Genomic DNA, 23,204 nt, shown 5'->3' on the forward strand with positions numbered 1-23,204 from the left:
AAAAAATAATCTGTGAGGGGGGAACTGAGTAATGGTACACACATCCCTAGCTTAATCAGATTATAGCTCATCAGAAGAAAAATAATAAACAACAATTATTATTGATTGATTATCATGCTTGGTGTTTGATTGAGCGGGGGGAAATTTTACCATCTCCAACGACTCCCTTGAACGGTAGAATACCATACATTATGAACAGTGACTCTCAAAAAAGTTAGAACACACTTTAATTTCTTAATTGAAGATATTAATTATAAAAGTGATCAAACTAAAGTATGATTTAAGATAATATCATTTTTATAATTGCTTTACTATTATTTTTCAGAAAGTTTGCAAAAAAATAAGCAATATTTGTGTCTTTTTACAAATAAGATCCCATGAGAAAAATGCAGTCTCAATAACTATTGAAGAGATTTCAATAATTTCTGAAAATGAATTTGGCAAAAAATCTCTCATTTCGGACTTTTACCTGAATGTGTAGGTTACTCCCATGTTTTATTGCAAAGACTTGGCAACAGTTCGAAATAGAATCATATAATTCGGACTTTTACCAAGCCATTTTGGCAAATCCTAGAATTTACTACATTTCTGACAGTAACACACACACACGCGCGCACGCACACACAAACACGCACGCACACACACATACGCGCGCATGCACGCACATGCATGTATGTAACATAAAAAGCTTCAATTAATCTTTTTATGTTATTCCTTTTCCGAATATCCTTTTCTTAATTTATAATTTTAATCGAAACACTTTCTCACACTTTTAAATTCACATCTTGTCCTTTAATCTATTTTTGGCTCAAGTATGCATTAACTAAAAGCAAGACATTTTTGCCTTTGCTCTTTGTGGGAATCACGCGACCTACTTAATAAACCAATGTTAATTACTAAGATTTCCCCTATTCCCTAAAACGAAGCATTTTACGGATTTTCCCTAGACTTATATTGAGGAGCACAACTTATCGTGACTACTTTGATAAACGTTCTCTGTCTAATAATTAATAAATACATTTTGTACCGTCCTTCCCTGCCTTAAGACATATTTTAATCCTTCCACTCGGCAACGACGTTTGTATATAAGATATTTTCCTTTTTCTTTCATTTTTTCGTAATCTTCCCATTTCACTATCGTTAACACATTTTTTTTTTTTTCATTTGTTGGTCTAACAAAATCCCGGTCCATTGTTTTTTTTTTCTATTCTTCTTTCTTTTTTTTAAACTGACGCATTTACTTTTTTCCATATTGAAATGTATTATGTATTTTTGAAGGGGGTAGGCCAATATATTTATGTTGAGAGCAAATTATTCTAAAAAATTAAAAGTATCGTTGAAAAGATGGCAGATAATTTTCATAATTTTTTCTCCCCTGAAAAGTATACTATAAAAGTATGCTATAAAAATAAACAAAAGCTAGAATTCTCGGCCTTTTATGCTAACCGGAAAGTACTATATTTAAAGTATTTTTTTAAAGACAGATAAGGAGAAAGAAGAAATAAAAGTAGACGTTTTTTCAAAATTTGAGTTATGGGAGGGTTCGCAGGAATCGAAAACCACATTTTGATTTATGACAGGATTTTCTCTTCACTCGTTTTCTTAAACAAACTTGTCCAATTGAGGTAGAAGTCCCCTCCTATTTCGTAGAAATAGTCTATGACCAAAAGAACTTTTTTTTTTCGAATGTTTTTTCCGCCACGGTTTTTATCTATCGAAGTTGGAAAACATAATTTTTTTTTTATTCCACTTGCCCTATAGCACTAAAAAAAATTTTGGTGAGAGGATTATCTAAAATCAGAAAACTTAACAGAACACACAAATACGCCAGTGTGAGCTGTAAGCTAAAACAAAATCATTTGCACTTGACAGACGCGTGCTTGCTTGAGCAACGATGAGTGAAGCGAATCTAGTTGCACTCTTGACAAATGGTGTGCAGCTGTGCAAGTAACAGAGCTACATCGTTGATAAGATTCATTCCTTTTTCTTTTTTTTTTTTTCCTAAATTTTTTTTTCCAAGTCTTATTTGTTTTGTTCTTTAGCTACGCTTCCACGCTCCGGTAGATTAGAACAAAGCTTATTCAAAGATCAGGCTATTAAGTGCAAACGATACTACACCTGAGGTCCTACTTAATTCCGCAAGAAGCCATAAATTTCATCTCATGGAAGGATAAAAAAAATTTTCCCAGGATAAGTTAAGATTTGGAATTCAAAAATAACTGATTTCTTTTGTATTTTTTTTTTTTTCTAAAGCTAATCATTCATTTTCTTATCAGCCGTTTACCTAAAAATAAATCAAATTCTTTTATACTGTTTGGTATTTACTATAGAATTTATTGTAAAAGTCGGAGGAAATTTATTGAAAAGAATTTGAGTGAGTCACCGAGAAAGACAATGAAGGTACAATCACAGTTAGGAGAAAAATTTATCCATTTATTATTTTGAAATGAAATTAAATAATATTTTCTTTTCCTGCCACAAATAATCTCGTTTTATTAAGTAAACAAAGCTTTTCACATTTTACTTCACTAATTAGTACATATTTAAAACGCACTTTTCAAACCTCCAAGTCCACACTGAGTTGAAGAATTTCTCTCAATAAAGATAATCCTTTGATTCGACGAATACGAATTTTTGACACCTGCCAATTGCTTGGCAGAATAAAGAGCACCTGCAAAACAGCACTGGAGAAAAAAAGTACTGCTTTAGTCATTTTATAAATTTAACAGCCAAAACTATTCTAAAAATGCATGTATATCGATCGTAAGGTCACATGTCATGATGATTAATTAGTCATTTAATTCATATATCATTAAACAGTCGTTAATTTTTTTCAAATTCTTCATATTAAAACTTGATAAATCTGTTTTCTATTTATTTTATTCATTTTTTAATACTTTTCGTGCTGCTTTTTGTCGTGATCTCTCGCCTTCTACTTATCGGAACCATGCGTTGGTGATTGATTTTCAAGTTGTCACCCGCAAACCTATGATTGATAAATAAAAATTTTAATATCGAGATGCATTGTCAAAAAATTTAGAAATTGAGCAACATATTTCGATATTTGCACAATTAAACTAATTTATGTAATTCTTATAGTGGCCTGGCCAATATTTTTGCTACCCAAATAATATTTAGCAACATTTACAATTATATCGTATTCAGTCACCATTATTTTGTATAATATTCGCAATAGTGTCATGTTTGCTGCAAATTTGCGTATTTGCCTAAGTAAATAGAACCTGATGGCGTTGTTCTACTTGTTGGCGGTATTCAATAAGTATTGATTTTTTTCCATATCATCTTTAAGATCGTTTAATTTAAAGGATCATAAAGTTTAATTTTTTTTTTTAAAAAAAAGAAAGAAGTTAATAATTCAGTATTACTATTGACAGTTGGTAAAAGTTTAATAAATTTAAACACTTAATAGCAGTTTGGAGGCGTAAGGACATAATCAGCAAATGAATTACCATTAATGGTTAAATAAAATATAGTATTTAATTTTCGATAAATTATGTTAGTCGGCATATTTGTTTTTAAGACTTCAGCACTTAAACCATGAGCTAGGCGAGCTTTAAATATATTTAATTTTCTCTCGAGATTTCACCTACTATTTAAAAAAAAAAAAATATTTTGTAACATAACAGCGCAAGTTAAAACAAGGAAAAAACATGTTTTTTTTTGTGTGTGTATTGCGTGCGAACAACTCAGCATAGAAAGAAGGAAATTATAGCAAAATGATCCAAAAACTATTGTTAATTTGTAACAAAAATTCCGTGCCTATTGATGAAACCATTCAAAAAATATTAAGGAAAATTTAATCTGTAACGATGATTTTCAATAATGGAATTTCAAATTTTTGTTATTGCGCCCGAGCACCGTATAGTATATGACTTTTGGATTATCCCGTCGACCACTTTCGCCAAACCCGATATTATCACCAAAAAGTAGCTTCTGCGCCAATAACCGCAAATTCTATCATATTTACTATGTAATCCTTGACTAAATGACTATAAAAAAAGATAGTTTTCTTTAGCGTATTGAAAATAGAGGTTGTTACTTTGTTTTGATTCTTTTTATTACTCTTTTTAATTACGTATTTTTACACTTACATTTATTTTTTGTTATCATTATTATTTGATAAATTTTATTTGTTTAGAATGTTTATTTTGAAAATTGCTTTTCATTATGATGGCTCCAAAGGATTTTCGCGAGCTTTGACTGAATAATCCCAAAGTACCAATAATCCCAAAGTTTACAAACCACCCCATAAAAATTTAGAAACAAAAACGATTCAAATCGGTGCTCCCGTTCTATTAGTGAACACAGAAACTTTTAATGAAAAAAAATATTAAAAATATAGTAAATGTATTAAAAGTTCCTTGTCGTCAACTTCAAATTAAACTTGGAATATTACTTAATTATTTAAAAAATAAATATCTGATTAAATTCTGGTTCCACAACTCAAATGAAAACGGGCGCTGAATTTAGATAAAAAATGAGGTGCTTTTTTTCCGGTGCTTTTTCTTCTCCGGCGTTTTTCTGAAATAAAAGAAGATATTAGGGGAGCCGGAGTTCGGAAAATATGATAATAGAGTGGTTGAAAGTGGGTACTATTTTAATACTCATAATCCAAACATAATAATTATTCATTATTTTTTAATAATTAATTTACAGAAGAAAAAAGTTTGTTTCTACAAATGTTTTTCTTTTTTTTTAAATGACTAGGTTAAATATTTGAACGAATCACGAGCAATATCAAAAAAAGTCCCATCCTTAAAATTTCATTTCTCAGTAACTATTCCAGACTAAGTATTTCTTACTAAATATAAAGATGTTTTCTATTGTTGTGAGAACATTTTTATTCGCATTATCTGATCCAGTTTTCTCTCCTTTTTCTTATACAGGGGACAGAATCCCCAGAAAAGGATTCTGTCCCCTGTATAAAATCCCTCTATACCCTACCCTCACAAACGGACCCCTGGAGAACACCCGTGTCCACGCGTGCACATCACTTTTGGGTCAACTTTCACTTGGGTGAAATTTCATATACACGCTATTTTTTGGTTGTCATCAACATAAAAGTCATAAAGGTAGTGTTTTCCTGTAAAATATTTTTGCATATTCCAAATTTAAGGGTGTAATATTTTTACCTTTAATTATAATATTTAATTTTCTTATTTTACTTTCAAACTAAAAGAATTGTTTTTAACCCATTCTTGCCTTTTTATACGCTGAATTTTAAGATAAACGTATTTAAATCAGTGTCTCAACTTATTATTCGTTTTAAAATTATTATTTTTTGGTATGAACTACATTAATGTACTATTATACATTTCAAATAGAGAGATTTGTACAATGATTAGGAACTTAATAATCAACTTCATGCACAATGTCATGCATGAACAAATTGTTTGTAATATATCTATATATCTACTCGTTTGGCAAGCAAAAATATTAAATGACAGTTGTGAAATATGAAACATTAAATTTATAAGCAATAAAATTTGACCACTTAATTTGTAATAACAATATACCGTTCATTTTAAATATTATTTTAAAAATTGATTATAAATCAAAATTATTTATGTTTACTCATAAATCTTTATAGAATCATAAAGTGTTTGGACGTCAAACACAAAACAAGGATGGGTGAACGGCAACGAACAGGGCTTTTAGTCTCCTGGAAGATTGTTTAAGTTTATGTAAACATTTTTATACCTTATAAATCAAAAACTATTCAGTGAATCTCAAGTAAAATAAATAATTTTTAAAAAGGATTGAGTCGATTTATCTTTATAAAAGAGAGTCAGTAGTTCTGGATGTATAGAGAAATAGATAAAAAGTAAAAGCAATTTTGAGGGATCCAAATTTTAAAAAAAAAGAAGAAAAAATTATTTAGCTAAAGTACGTTTGTCTATCTTCTTTTCTTACTCTCAAAAAAATCCCGCTTAAAAACCAATGTTAGTTTTGATTTTGGACGAAATGAGGTAAATAGTGTTTTGGCTATAAGCTCGATTAACAGTATATCACCCAGTCACTAAATGAAAAAAAATGGTAAGAGTTGTCCATTAAAGAAAAAAGGAGCACAGGGGGAAAAAAGAAAAAACATAGCGAATTCATTGTATTTAAATAATTATTCGAACGTGATTCGGTATTTCTTCATGTATATAAGGATTAATTTGAAGTGTCAAAAAGGAATTCTATTCTATTTACTAAATTGATTAAGATTTTTAGAAATTTTAATATTGTTCAAAATTACAATAATTACACTCATTGTATTGAGATAAAAATTATTATATGTAAATAATATTTCTTCAATTAGTTATTTATTATTATTTTTTTAAGTGTATTAAATTGAAGTACTTTATCGTTAATAATAATTTTATTATTATGTCATCATTTATTGTAAAATTTATCATTTTGTTAACTCGTCAAAAGATTTACTCCTTGAGAGACTACTGTTAATTGATAAATTATTTATAACAGTACTATTACATGGATACATTTACGGACGTTAAATTTAAATAAGAGTTAATGAGGTGGGGTTTTTTTTTTCTTTTTTCTCATGACTCTTTTTCCTGGTGCTTTTTTACTGAATCTTTTTCCGGTGTTCTTTTTTCTCATCCAAGCTAACATGTTTGAAAGTCTTAACATTAAGTTGTGCGGATCATTAGTTTAAAAAGTTGTTGGTTTTTAGGGGGAGGTGGTGAACGCTTATAAATGTATAAATAAATATCATAAATTCATAAACAAATAGTAGTTACCGAGTCACAACTTAAAATTTTCTTTCTTAAAAATGAAACTGAAGAACAATTTCTATTTTATTCATTAGAAACCATAATGACAGTCTGTCAACAAGACATTCATGCTAGTTAAAAATCGTTTATTAATTTTTTGTAATTTTCAAAAAAAAAAAAAGTATGGATAATAGTGTGTCTCTTGATTCAAAGATGGAGGAAACTTATCGAAATTTTTTTTCCCGAATCTTGAAACTTTGTAGTGTGTACAGTTTTGAAATAAAATCAGGGAGCGTAGCCAAATCTTTCAGCAGCAAATAAGCACCTTTTAAGTACTTTTAAAGCACTCAAAAAATATATACATTGACAAAATGCAAGAATGGATCAGTTTTAAAACTCTTTAATCGTTTTGTTAAATAGTCTCTCTTAATTCATGCTTATAAATAACTTTTCAAATAATGAAAGAATTTTATTCCTAATATTTAACTTAAATTCTAACTCATTAGCTTAAAAGGTATGGGTCATTAAATTCCTCTTTAAGTGAAGCTCTTTTGATCAACTGTTCTCTTCGGTGCTTCTTTTTGACGTTAAGCGAAAAAAATTGGGTTCACTTTAAAAATAAATAAATGAAAATAAAAATCTATAGCAACGCAAATAATTTCAAAAATCACACGAGTGCATAATAGGAATTTTTCTTTGTTCATGAATACTTTTATTAAAATAACAAAATTGGTCTTTCGGTGCAACTATGAAAGGAAGGAAAAATTAAAAATAAAATAAAATAATAATAAAAACAAGCACACAATCAAGAATTATTATAGATGTCAGCAAACCTGTTACGTCTACATTTTTCAATTCAAAATTGCTCTTTTAATGAGTCTGTGTCTTTTGTTGCTGTTCTATTCAAACAGAAACTGTAATAACTCAAATCCTTTCCTTTTTCTTTAGGTAGAATGAAAACCTACAACTAGTATTAAAAAAAAAAAAAAATTGAATAAGAATTGGTTTTTTGAAAATATAGCGAGAAAATCGTATTTCATTGAACTTTAAACAATAAATAAATTAAAAACCATATAAAAATTGCACTTTTTTAAAAATTTATAATTGAAATAATATTAGTTATATTTAAATAATCATTGGAAGACAATAAAGGATTGATATTAAGGGAAAAAATTCAAAATCAATGGGGGGAAAAATTAAGGAAAACTGCTTTACATTTTAATGTCCCCGTTTTAATACTGAGAATTATATTTTTTAATAATGTTTTGTTTTAACAACATCGGTTTCTGTATTTTTGTTCCCTTTTAGCAAGGTCAATTACTACTGAATTCGTTCAAAGACACTAAATTTAATGACAATAATTTAGCTTTCACTGAAAAATTTAAAATATACGATTCGCATTTTTTTAAGACTAAGTTGTAACATTTTAATATTCACTGGAGGAAAAAAATTAGAAATCCTACGTTGTAAAAATGAAAATTATTTACTAATTTTTTAAATTATTAATTTTTTAACTTATTAATTTAAGAGACTTTTCGAATGTATATCTCCAATGCCCTTAAAAACAATTTTGTAATAAATGAGAGTGGAGGAATGGGGAAGGGAGGCGACGGTAATAAATAAGTCGAAATGAAATTCTTTTACTTCTGAGAATGTTTGATGTCGTGGGAGGGTTGTGAGGGAAGTTGACCTCCTTGTTGCTCACCCTTGCGACAAGGTCGTCTTCCACCCCACAGAGAGGCAGACGACGCAATTTCCTTTCTCAGAATTCTTCACTTGGGAACTCAGCTTGGAAAACAACAAAAAATCTCTCCTATTTTTTTTTTCTTCTCAGAAATTCAATAGATTGTACAGCTACGTAAATGAAGAAAATAATGATGTGATTACAAAATATCACCGGATATTCTGTCCCATCATAACTGCCCGTTAATTGATATTAATTGTTATGAAAGGTTGTTCCGGAATAACTCGTCAACGACACACGTCCCATAACAACTAACCAATGATAACTGTATGTTGACTGTATGATAATTGTCCCATAAAAACAGTCCCATGATTTAATAACCGTCGTTGAACAGCCAACCCAATGTTTTGGGTTTACGACTACTGATATTCAAATCCGTAGCCTTGTAATTTTGAACTCAATCCAGAAGACAAGGGAACTCCTGGATCAAGTATTAGGAGAAATTTGCCTTCGTTGAGGACTTTTTTAATGGAACTAACCCGCATTTGCGTTACGTGAAGAGGAAAACCACGAGAACCTCCCACAGTCAGCCTGACGGCACTGGCACTCTAACCCATGATCCGTCTACCACTGAGGATATTTCACGTTAGCACTATGGTGCAAGCCGGATACGAATTCGTGTCGACCAGCCATCGCGTGAATGAAAGAATGGAATTCATATCGCCACTGGCCATTGCTGGGATTCGAACCCGGTTCACCTCATTGGAAGGCTCTATCCCATGAGCCAACATAGGTCACAGTCCAATGATTGTCAATCTAATTAACTGTTTGGTGGCCCATCAAAACTGTTCAATCTATAATAATCATTTGGTGATAGTTTCCACATAATAGTTTTTCGATAGTTGTTACCCTATAATAATTGTCTGCTGATGATTGCTAGCCCAGAATAACTTCCAATGATTGTTGTCACATAATTGTCCTATGATTGTTGTGCAATAAAAATTAATTAATAATTGTTGTGTTTGACAACTGCCAAGATACCTATGATAATTAATTAGACGGTATAAATGTTTACATATGAATATAATAGGACATAAAAACACTATTTGTGAAACTATTATACTATTATTTATACTATTTTTTAAGAATACATCTTTAGAAATCTTCTTCCATGGATCAAACTTTATATTCAATGAATTTTGTTAACGTTTTCATACTTCAGTTTCTATTCTAGCTGACATCCAAAAAAAAAACAATAGGGATACATTAAGTACTGACTTTCTTTTTAACTATTAATACATTATTTATTGTCCTTTAAGAAGAGAAATTTGTGTAAGAAAAATGAAATTATAGCTCGTTTTTACAGCACGATTACAAAGATCACAATTTCAAGAAGAAACGATCTAAAATAGTAGTTGTAGTAAGTGGAATCCTAAAAAAAGAGCATCCGAAAAAAGCAGCGAAAGAAATAAAAAAAGATTTGGATGAAAAAAAAAGGTTTCACATTTAACTGTCATTTAATTTTAAGATCCGATTTAATTCCGGAACTCCAATTCAATGTCATTAAATAATATTTGAACTTAAATAGATATTTTTTGAAAAATTAATGAAAATACTAAGCTTAGTTTGAAGCTGACTGAAAGGAATTTTTATTATTTCTTGTAAATACAATTATATAATGAATAAAAGTATTCTTATAAATAATGTATCGATTGACAGTATTCTTTTAGAAGGTGGTAAGTTGCAAAAACCGGAGACAAAAAAAGATCGGAAGAAGAAAAAGCCGGAAGGAAATCACTCCTTAGGATATATCATTAATAAATGAGATTCTTTTGGTTTAAGTATGCTATTTCTTCGTAATCTTTTCCGTACTTTCTCAAATAATTTCAACGAATGATGTTTGGAAATGGAAACTTTATGTGAGATGAATGTTTTAACACATTTTAATAATTGAAAATAATAATTTCCTGCAGAATTTTATTTCTTTTATTGTATTTATTAAATGAATGTTTCCACACTTTGGTGAATGTCCGAACTATTTTTTTATATCCGATTTGATATTAATTTATTCGTTGATATTATTATATTTATTCGATTATTTAGTATCTGTTGAGGATAGATTAGAAAAAACATCGGTGTTTGGAGTTCCGGTTAAATGCATAATGGGCACTTGACCTTAAAATACCTTGATGTAGTGCGGGGCATACCGGGCAGTGGCACTTAACTAGACCTAGTATATATTTCGGGCATTTACCAAAGCGACTATGTGATTGTCAACGACTGCCAATTTCAGTCATTTACGTTTCGAAAGTTTGTTTGTTTGAAAATTGAGAATTTGTTCGCTAATAAAGAGAGATTCTTTTATACAATTCTTATGGTGTGGTTTGAAAACCACTTTCAAGCGTCATTTTGTTAGGACGCAATGTCGATTACACTGATTAAATTCTCCTTCATATCTTTTGAATGACTTCACCGATTCATAGGAAGTTTATTGTTACAGTTTGCTAATAGTTTTGTGATATTTTCTCATGCAATAATAGTGTTTTTTTTTATCAATGTTGTTCTGTCATGGCATCGTAACAAAATGTTGCTCGAATCAAATATGTAGGTAAAGATAAATGATCAAAAATTGAAGAAATATTATATATCACGAATAATTAATTCACGCATAGGGTCAAGAATATCACGAATAGAGCAGTGGTAGCTTAGGGGATAGAACGTTCGCCCCCTTTGAGGTGAACCGGGTTCGAATCCCAGCGATGGCTAGTCGATACGATTCCGCACCTAGCTCGCATCGATCACAGTGATGACGTAACATAAACTTAGTGGTAGTCGGATTTCGGGTTTGAGTCCCCTTGCCGTCAGACTAACCGTGGTATGTTTTCCTCTCCATGTAATTCAAATGCGGCTTAGTCCCATCAAGAAGTCAGGCAAAATTTCTCCCCATAGTTGATCCAGAAGTTCCCTTGTCTTCTGGATTGGATTCAAAATGATTACGGCGCTGAACATTGGTAGTCGTAAACTCGAAATTGAGTCGCCTCTTCAACGACCGTTATAAAATAAAATAAATTACGAATAATTTCAAACATAAATATGCTTATTCGACTAAAAACATTTCAGTTTCAAGACATTTAAAATTATTGAACTCTACCGCAAAAACGTTTTGTTACCAAATAGTAATAATAATCATTATTTTCTGATATATCCTTTAAGTGAAAAAAATAATCTACATTTTTAATGGTGAGAGGTTGGGTGTAAAATTATATGTACTCATACTTAAGGATCAGTTAACCCTGGATTTAAATACTAAGAAACAAAGTTTTAAAAGGCAAAAAAATTTCCCTTAAGCTTAAAAACTTTAGTAAAAGACTAATTGACTATCAAAATTCCATTCTATTTACTAATTGAACAGAATGCGAAGACTGATTTTAACTTTAATAATCTGTCTAAAAATTCTTGAACAGTGCTACTCAGTTAAATGACTTTTAAAAATTTATTACTTTTTTTTTGCTTTAAAATTTATTGTTTTCTGTAGATGTCTCCTCAGGAATAAAAAAGGGCACTTCAAGTTTAGAAAAGGCACCCACATCACACCGTAAAAATGTATCAAAATGTGTAATATCATGTAATAACTGAATTTGATCCTCAACAATTTTTAAGGTACCCTTTTATTCTATTTCATGCGTATATTTCCAAAAGTAATTTTTACTCATCCAAATAAGGTAAAAATTTATAGTTTGTAAATAATAATTAAAGGCGTGCTAAAAGACAATCTCTGTGCATAGATTTTTCTTTTCAAAAATAAATAAATAAATGAAAGAAAATAAAATAAAAAAATTATTTTATGATAAACAGCTTAAAATATTTTTTCTAGAATTTATGCAGAAATTTATTAGAAAACAAATATTTAAAGGTGCATTTTTTTCTTTAAAAAAAGAAGGTAATTTTTGAAAAATAATTTTAAACTTTGAAAATCACTTAAAAAGTGTATTAATATTCACCCTTGAAAAAAGAGAAACTTATAAAAACTTAACCAGTTGAGAATAATCCTTACAAAGTAAATTTGTGTAATAGTATATAGAAAAAAATAAAGAAAGCCATTAGAATATAGAGATTTATAAGAATTAAAATTCGTTCTGTTTTGGCGAAAAGACCCCTTCACAAATTATATTCATCGTCTCGCGTAATTAATAATAGAAAATAAGTGCAGTTTCATCTTAATAAGGCTGTTAATTTATTTTATTGTTCATCAAATGGACAACCATTTTAATCTACGATTTTAGATCTCAAAAGACGTGATAATTTTTTTATTTATTTAAAAAGATGAAACAGATGCTCGCCGGCGGCTGACTGCATATAAAATAAAAATCAAATTCAACTTGCGTAATAAAAATTTTTTTAATCGTGATTTAGTTTGAGAAAATTTAATTTAATACCAGAACAAAAATCTAAAAAAAAAAAAAAACAGCATCAAGAAAGACAACAGAATCCACCTTCAACAACACCAGTTCTAATATAAATAAACAAGTATAAATAAGATTTTTTAATTGTTTATTTATATTATAACTAATAAACAATTTAATAATAATTACAACAAATAATAAATAAAAGTATAACGAGCAACAAACAAGCAATTTTATATAAATAAACAAACTTAAATAAAAAATTTTAAATGATGCATTTTCATTTGTATTGCGGATGGTGCTGTTATCAATAGATTCTGTTGACTGCTGTTTTTTTTTTTTTTTTTTTTTTTTTTTTTTTTTTTTTTTTAGTTTTGGCCAGATATTTTGTATTAAATGATATGTTTTGTCCTGACCATAAATCGATCGTAAAGTCTTGCCATTGCCATTAATCGGTCGTTAAAAAGTTGTAAATTTTTTAAAATTCTTCACATCAGAACTTAATGATTCCGTTTTTTTTGTTTTTTGTAAAATAACGTGGACTGTTTTTCTGTTTTTTTTTTTTTTTTTTGTCCATCGTTGGGAGTGAATAGTTTTAAATTACGAAAGAAAATAAATCTAAAATTCATTGCCCAATTCCTTTTATTAAGAATGAACAACGAGGATGGTTTAGAACTTTTGCCATCAACCCTCGTCCATTTTTTTTTCTTTCCAATTCTGTGAATCCAGGAGGTTAGTTTTTTTTTTTTTTTTTTTTCTCAGCCTAAATAAAATATAGCCATAATAAAAATAAATATCTTAATACTATGGGAATGTTATGGGAGCAATAGAGGGTGCAGTCCCAGCTGTCTGGGGATGTGGGGGATATTGTTGAAAGAAAAGGGTAGAAAGAAGACTCCCGCTGTTTTCTCCCCAAAAGGCTAACTAAGGAATAACGATGGATGTTCGTTTTCTTGACCTCTCACATCACCTGCTGCCCAAGTTCTGCCCATGGTCAAGAGAAATATACACCTGGCACTTTTCTTTCAATCTTAGCTGGTGAGTAGTAGCTTATTAGTTGCAAACAGTGAGTAGTTGCAAATTCAAATGTACAGTTATCATTTGTACAGTACTTACCGGCATTTTTTAAAAATGATTTAAAATGTTTTCGTAACAAGTTTGCCAGATTACAAAATATAAAAGTAGAGGCGTAAATGGAGAAAGATGAAATCCACTCATGGAACGTTCTTATTGAAGTATAGAAGCACGTTTGATCTGTTAGTTACCTTCGATTGGCCCGAATCTGGGTATGCGCATAGTAATAATATTATACTGGATAATTAAAAATTTACAATTAATAGGGCTGAATTTTATTTAAAAATTTTTAATATTAATAAGATTGAAATTTAATTATAAAAGCTTTTATATTGTTTTTTTTTAAGAAATTATAAACATTTAATAAAAAAAAAGTACAAAAAATCTTTATTAAATATTACAAGACTTTTACCCACGGATTTGCGCACGGTAAAAATATAAATTTTGTTAACAAAGAAATTTTAAATTATAACATATGATCAACTCAACGATTTCATATTTAATTTAATAACATTATACATTCATTTCAGAATTTTCTCTGTCTTTATAAAGCGTTTGGCTATAAGAGATGCAAAACTTGCTCCTATATTAACAAAACATATACTAATTCAAAATAACGATAACTGTAAACATGTTTGTGAAATTAAAAATGTTATTCATATGTTAACCTGTGATGTTTTTAATAAAAAATGTGTTGGACAAACTTGTAACTCTTTTACTATTAGAATTAATCAACATCGTTCAGATATAAGTAGAAATAAAATTATCTACAACCTAGAATTTAATTATTTCAGAGTACATAATTTAAACACTGTTAAAATTAATAATTTATATGTAGTTGGAAGACATTGATTTAAGACTACAGAAAAGAAAAAATATTACAACTTGCTTTTATACACAACAATTGTGCCGAACGATACCTTCCAACAGATTAAATAACTCCTCAACTTACTCACTTTTTCACATTTAAACGTACAAATTGACGTAAACGGGAATCAGGATGTCATAAAAACTCTTTTAATAGTGACAAACTAAATGTAAATTTTATTTCAATTAAGGAAAAATATTTTAATGAACATTACACTAATAATTCAACGAAAGATTTTGTTCTCTCCCTTAAATATAATAATATTTATAAGCTTCAAGATCTTACTAACAACTTTTCTTTTACTAATTTACACTTCAAAATTCTTTGTTTCGATTATGTAAAAGCCAAAATAAGTAAATTTTCACAAAATAAAAAGAGAAATTTCGATAACTTATATTTTATAATTGTCTTTAAGAACCCTATTTTTGATTTGATTAAATGTTATAATATTTTTGGAAATTAAAAATATTTCCATTGAAGATGATTGAAAGCTATAAATATAATAAAACTCTTGGTAGAACGTCGTTTTGAAATATAATGATATTAGTAAAAATTTAGGGAAAAATTAATATATCTGATTATAAATGTCACTGTGAAGAAGAGAAATACTTTGAATTTGTTGATAAACTTATTATTACTGGTAATTTAAATATTATTCATAACCTTGAAGAATTGACAATCGCTGGACATCTTGACAACGTCGTGACATCATGGGATCAAGAACAATTATGGTGGTTTAAGAAATGAGTAAAAGACTTCTAATAAAATAACTATTAGAAGGCTTCGTTTATTTTCTAATAAAATAAGTAGATATTTCTCCATTTGTTATCAATATTTTTATTATTATATTTGTTTTGAACATCGTTATCATTATTCTTCCGAATATGATTATTACTTATTCTGTTTTGGCAACAACAATCGAACTTCTCGTCTGTCGACGTGAATTAAGTTGTTTGTGTTTTTAACAAACTGTTAATTATTATTAATAGTTACCAAATGGCATTAACATCTCACCATTTACAAACATTATACGATGTATAGAACAAATGAAACCCACTGACAGGATAGAAGAAAGAAAAAAGGAATATTTCTCGCAATTATCTTTTAAGATAACTCAACTCAATATTTTTTAGCTAATCCATTTTTTTTTCTTCTTTTAAACTGGAACACGCCTGCCTGCAGACGATCTTATCGCCCAAGAACTAGTCTTCGAAATCAACTGAGTTGCAGAGCTACAGTTTTTGATCCTTGAAAAGGGCCTCCAAGCAAAATAGTAAAAAGAAAACAAAAATCTCCCTCCTAGCAGTTCATCCGTCAAAATATTCCAGGCTCTTCCTCTCACAGCAAATTTCAGTATCATATTTCTTCTTCAAAATTACGAAGCCTGAAGTTTCAAATGGCTGTAGTCGTGATTCTGTGGAAGTCTTGTGTTTTTCTTTTTTAACCACTAAAAAAGATCCGAAAAAACACATTGAAGTGATTGTTTTGCTTTCAAAAAGAGCTTAGAACCCTTAAATGATGCAAGTGGCAACAGCAAAACAACATACTTCCTAGAATCTTATTTCTCCGTCTTGCGCTTGCACAGAAATGTTTTAGATTTAATTTTAAATAAAAAAAAAACGACGCAATTTTACCCAATACATCCCAGAATCACGAATAGAAAAATTTAAGGGGAAAAAAAAAAAAAAAAAAAAAACAGACCACCCTGAATAACATTTGATCGAATGATCAGATTTTCACGTTCTGGGACTCGATCTTAATCTCTCGAAGGGGTGATCTCAAATGAAATCAAACAGAAAAACGTACGTTCTCTGAATAAACGCAAATTTTTTTTGACGAATTCGGATTTCTGACCCCGAAAATTCAGGAGATAGTCGCAATCTGGGAAATAGAGTCGCAAAGGTTTGGTCAGGAGATTTTGAATAAAATTCATTTATCCAAAGATAATTCCATACAAAAAATAAATTTTAGCAAATATTTAATATCTTATTTAAGAATGGTCTAAAAATTTTCGAATGGTAAGGCATACAAATTTTTGCATTATTTAAAAAAAAAAAATAATAATTTTATGAGGCAAAATACAAAATATGAACGAAATCAGTCGAATAGTTCCTGAGAAATTGAATTTCAAAAAAATCAGATAAAATTCAATGTCTCATGAACTATTCGACCAGTTTGGCTCACATTTTGTATTTTGCCATGTAAAATTACATTCCTTAAAATGATGCATAAAATTACATACCTTACTATTTTTTTGACCATTCTTCAATAAAATATTAAATATTTACTAAAATTAATTTTTTGAATGGAATTTGGATAAACGAATGCATAAATCGATGCAATCTTTGGATAAACGAATTTTATAATTGTGTGTAAAAATGTTTCACTTCGCTTAATAGCGAAATTCGCAATATAGCGAAATTCGCTAACAGTGAAATTAACATGAAGGGGTTCAAACTTGGAGAGTTTTTCTGACCGAACTCTTGGGAACTTATTTCCCTGATTGCGGCTAACTATATATCTTACGCTGTCAGAAATCGGAATACGTCGAGAAAAAGGTATGTTTATTCAGAGAAAGAACGTTGTGTGTCTGATTTCATAACTTATAATATCGTCCGCACTTATTTATTAGCATATTTGAGATCACCTCCTCCAGCTATTAAGATTGAGTCCTAGAAAGTGAAAATCTGATCATTAGATCAAAAATTATTCAGGGTGGTCCACTTTTTTTTTTTTTTTTTTTTGTGCTCACTATACATTAAACAATTATATAATAAAGAATAGTATGACACATAAGTATTAGTCCTAATCTCTCACGGGGTTACCCTCGAGATAAGTTAAAAATAATTTTAAAAAATTAGAAAGTTTCATTTTATTACAATTTTAAAAATAATCATTAGTAGAAAAATTATTGCTTCTTAAAGCAGAGAAAACTTGCACTGGAATTTCGGAGCTTCTTAAAAATCCCAACCAAATAGTTAAAAAGTGTGAAAAATTCTTTTTCCATGGTTACATTCGAATCGATAATAAACGATATATTATATTAGCATTATAGCTTAACGTATCAAATTGAATAAGTCGTTATATTCACATAATTGTTAAGGAGGTGCTTTTTATCAGTTTTTTTTCCCCTGTTTATTTTTAAAATGATAATATGTATGATAAATTATTCGCATGATTGAGTTAATAAAAGCTTACGCTATTAGTATATAGTATGACATTATATATTTTAACAAAGTAGCCATTTTATAACTATATCGGCAGCATTTATATTTACAGCAAACATAAAACGGTTTGTAGTTAAATGATACGACAATGACTCGATACTGTGATTAGTGTGACACTTTTTAGTGTCCTTATTGAATAATGTTTTGAAGAAAAATTTCATGTTTATTGATTTCAAAGGAAAATGGAATCATTTTTGTAACTCAATCGAAATGTAAAGTGATTCTAAATGGGAGATTTTCCAGTTTTTTTTTTAAAACTTGATTCAGTCATTTTTATGAGGGAATAAAAAATTCTTTTGAAACAGTGAATAAGTAAAACCTGGAGGTAAAGTCATCAGTATTTAAAAACAGGGTGACTATTATTTACACCTCATTCAGTCATTTTTTGTTCTAATTGTGTCAGATGCCCGTGAAATAATCATTCAATAAAAATTTAAATCTGTAACTGTCTATGCATTTTTTATTCGAGAATACCGTGGATTATTTGAATTTTAAAAAATGAGAACAACACATTTCCCGACGATTTATTTACACGAGCCAGACTTCTTTGATGATTTCGATTCCCCTCTCTTCATTAGTGAACTTAGCTTATAAAAACGTCAGCTATTAACTTAAGATGTTTTCCTTTAAAGCAGATCATACTGATATTGGTTTTTAAGACTCAGTGCTTTTCTCGGTAATTTAATATTTTGACGATTGTTATTAAATAAAATAAAAAAAACATTTAATAGCTTCAACTCATTCCTCCTACGAAAGTTATATAAAAAGTTATTGTAAAAAAGTATTTATTCATAAAGGTTCAAAATTCGATAAAATAACCCTTTTAGTTTGGAGTTTCTTTAGTGAAAATGTAAAAGAAAAAAAAAATGTTAAAGTAGAGCTTTTTATAGACTGTAAAGTAAAAAGGTTCAAAGAACAGAGATTAAGTGTAAAAATTGCTATTGATTGACTCTAAAAGCACAACAGGATATTCTCAACAGCACTTAATGCTGTTAAAAAAATGTGGAGAATGTTTATACTTCATAGTGATAAAAGAAAAGTTATCAGAAACATAATTGTTTCAAGAGGCTACAGTTTAGTATGTTTCTAAATATTTCACAAGTTGTTATTCATACTCTAATGGCTTCCACTATTTAGAAAGAAAATCTTTTTCCGAAATTTCTTATTTTAATACATGAATGAAACAATTGAATACATTGAGTAAATAAATATTAGAACGAGAAAGGTCAGATAAGGGGCAGGTTAAATATGACGTAAGCAATAAAATAGTGACTAGCTTATTTTTGCCGACAAGGGGGGTGGGGTATGGTATGAGCAATGCTCGCGTAAAGACATTAAAATCCCCTTATTTTTAAAATTTTCTTAAAAAAGCAAAATAAAAATTAAGTAAAAAATGTACACAGGGTAAAATATAAAATCTAGAAGAAAAGTTGAATTCGGGAAAAAAACTGGAAAATAATTTCCTGGAAAAGTTTCTGAAGTTTACAGTTTTGAACATTAAAGTTTCTTAAAGATTATTCTATAGAAAGCTTTCGTCTATTACTACTCCCTACTAGACGCTTAAATTACAAAATTGTATCTTAGAAGAAAAAAAAAAAATTTTTTTTATTACCTTTAAAGTAAATTTATACTACCACTATTAAGTTTTTAAGGCTTATGGGAACTCTGGATAGGGTAGAAGTGAGTCTTTTTTTGAAGTGTGAGCTAGGTTTCCCAAAAATAAAAAAAATGATTCTTTTGGAAGGAATTACAAATTATTATTATTCTCCTCCCAATGAGGTGACCAGGGCTCGAATCCCAGCGATGGCTAGTCGATGCAACCGGCTCTCATCGACCACAGTGATGATCCTCAGTAGTAGACGGATCATGGGTTGGAGTCTCCTTGCTTTCATGCTAAGTGGTCTTCCTCTCCATGTAACGCAAATGTTAGTTCCATCAAAAAGTTCTCCACGAAAGCAAATTTTAATACTCGATGTCCCTTGTTTTCTGGATTTGGGTTCAAAAGGACTAGGCAACGGAGTAGAACCTTGATAGGCGTAAATTTGGGTCGTCTGTTCAACGACCGCAATAAAACATAAAAGGTTTTATGTCTTCAATATTAATCATATAGCATTCCCTAACTTAACAGCAGAGCAGAAATGTATTTTTCTTTAAAAAATGAGTAGCAATAGTGAAATCAATTTTTAGTTTTATTTAAACATATTTTTGTATCTTTGGTTTTGATTGTTTGATTTTGTATCTTTCAGTCTTTTGAAGTCGACCTGAAAAACTGTCGTATTATGCCATGCTCGTTATGTTGAGCTTTTACTGAACAACTATGTATAACCTTTATATGCCTGCGAAGGGTTAAAAGCTGTCCATTGATCTCAAAAAACCTCACAATTGCTGACTTTCAAAACTATATGTTCCAAACAGGGACCGATCAAGACAAATTCAGGACCACCAAATTTTCTGGGCCCCTTACAAAATGTTTTGAAATTAAATTACTGAAGAGTAGTCCTAATAAGAACCAATTGAACTGCATGATTCAAGAGAGACATTCTAAGAAATTTTGAAAGCAGACAATTGAAGATTATTTTTCTAAGATAAAGTTTACGCATCTTAAAATTAAAGCAAAATATAAAACAACAAAACAATGTTATGTCAAAATAAAAATAGTTTGGTGACCACAAACATTTGAAATCAGTGATTTTTGCTGAAAGTCACTGATTAGCTGAATTATTTTTTATTGTAAGCTGGAATTATTTTTTATTTAGTACTTAAACCAACACATAGCTAGCCCACCTTTGATCAGATTTTTTACTAATATTTGAGGCCCCTCAGAAATTGTGGGTCTTAAGCCCATGCCTATAGGGCCTAGGCTATAATCAGGCCCTGGTTCCAATGAAATAAGCAGGCATGATATCAGAAGCAAGAGCAGTAGATAAAAATTTGTGATGAGGATCTTCACGATGTTGAGAACATGACTAACATTATAAGAAACTCTGATTTAGAGTGATTAAGATACAAACCTTTTCAATACAATTTGATTCTATTTCTACCCAAAAATAGTGTTGCTTCTAAAAGGACGCCCATTTTATTATTTTTTTAATGGTTTTACTACAATGAATTGCTAAAATTTCAATCAAATACACCATAAAAAGCTTCAAGATATTTTGTTAGTTTAGGAACATACATTTATGAAATAAAGTTTCTTTTTTTTCTATTTAACAGATGTGGAGGAAAATTAGTGTTTAATATCTGACCTTAAATACTAATTATAATTATACTTTTAAAAAAAGAATATTTTTAATAGTATATTACAAATAAAATTTTTTTATGCAACCATGCATTAAATATTTTGCTTTACATTCAGAAGCTAATAAGATGTTAATCGCAATGAGTATGACAAAATTTATCTCTTTATGTTATGAAATGGGGAAAAAAACTATTTAAATAGTTTTTCTCCTCTTTAAATAGTTATACCTAATAATTATTAGGTACAGAAAAAAAAAAATCAGCTACTTGAAAAAAATTGGAAATTTTGTTTTCCATGCAAAGTTTATTAAGGAGGGGAATTTAAAATTTTTTTTTTCACACAATGGAAGTTTGTAGGAAAATATTTAGCAGGGTTCCCACTCTTTTAACAAAGCAAAAATTAAGCACTTTTTTGAAAAATTAAGGACTTTAAGAATAGTATGATTGTTTATCATCAAATATACATATACCACAAGTGACAGTCAAATTATCAGGTAATGTTTTGTAAAAAAATATGGAACAATTTTATGAAAAACATCTTGAAAACTTAACAATTTTGAAATTATTACTTAACAGGAAATGTGTAATATTTACTTTTATGATGAACTTTACACAAAATTATTTCCAGCCAAACCTGTTATTAGGAATTTACTTAACTTTACGTTACTAAACATTCTGGCAAAAAACATGAACTAATTTTAAAGCAACCAAAATGTGAATAAAAATTAAAAATAGTATATTAAGTTGCAATGTCTACTGAAAAAAAAAATGATTCTTAAAACCTAAGGATCTTTTAATTGAGTAGATCTAAATTTTTATGTAACAATCGGCTCAAATTTAAGAAATAAAAATAATAGAGTAACAATCTAAAACTCTGAAAAAAAATTTACGAAGCAACAAAACAAATTATAAATAATTACCAAATATTTAACTTTCTTGATAGAAGCAAATCATTCTTTCTTCTTTAATAATCAGAAAAACTTTTTTAAAAGTATTTTTGAAAAACTTGAGGTTTTCATTAAAAACACAATAAACTCCAGGTTTTTGATAAAAATCCTAGGTGGGCTGTAGGGCCGGGATTTTTCAAATCCGGTTTCTTACAGATCTGTTTAATTTTTAGTACAATCATGAATCTTAAAATATGTTACTGCTTTCTATAAATGTATAGTTACTTATTACACATTGAAAGATAATATAAATTTATTTAATTCTTCAAGGTTTTAGGAAATAGTTCTCGTTATGGATTCTAGTTCAAATTTTTTTTCTCATGCTTCTTTTCAGAAGGTTTTACTTAATTCCTATAAGCATATATGTGTTACCAGTAGAACTGAATTTCTTCAATTCTGAAGGTTAGTGTAGGTCTTCTACTCAGGTACCTTAAAACTGCCCCCTCCCCAAAAAAAGCACTATCTCTTCCATGTGCAGTATCCCCCTTGTCCACACTATTCTTTTCTTATATAATGCTGCACTCTCCTCATAGAGTATCATTATAGACAAAAGGGAGAATACATTAATGAAATAAGCAATATATTAATAGAAGGACATGCTTCATTTCCCTTGCCTGTACCCCCCCCCCACACACACACATTACTATTTGTCTCTCTAAAATGCTTTACCCTTGATACATGGTCTAATTCTAAGTGATAAAAGAACAGCACTTTGTTTCAAAAAATTGAACTGAAAAATTCCTATCAGCTATAGTGATGCTGAAAAATTAAGGACTTTTAAAAACCTTGTACCAAAATTAAATACTTTTAAGGGTTCATATTTTCCAAAATAAAAATTAAGCAGTTTTTAAGGACTTTTAAGAACCATGGAAATCCTGTTCAGGGATAAATAAACAATATTAACTATCTGGTAACAAATTTCAAGAACAGTTTATTTTAATTAAGTCTGCATCTCAAGATGGAAAAATAATTAAATAACAAAAATAGAAAAAAAAAATTAAGATAGCTAGCACCCCTCAAAAAT

This window comes from Parasteatoda tepidariorum, chromosome 10 (assembly GCF_982258835.1).
Source record: "Parasteatoda tepidariorum strain Cologne lab strain chromosome 10, Ptep-v5.0, whole genome shotgun sequence".
Lineage (NCBI taxonomy): Eukaryota > Metazoa > Arthropoda > Arachnida > Araneae > Theridiidae > Parasteatoda > Parasteatoda tepidariorum.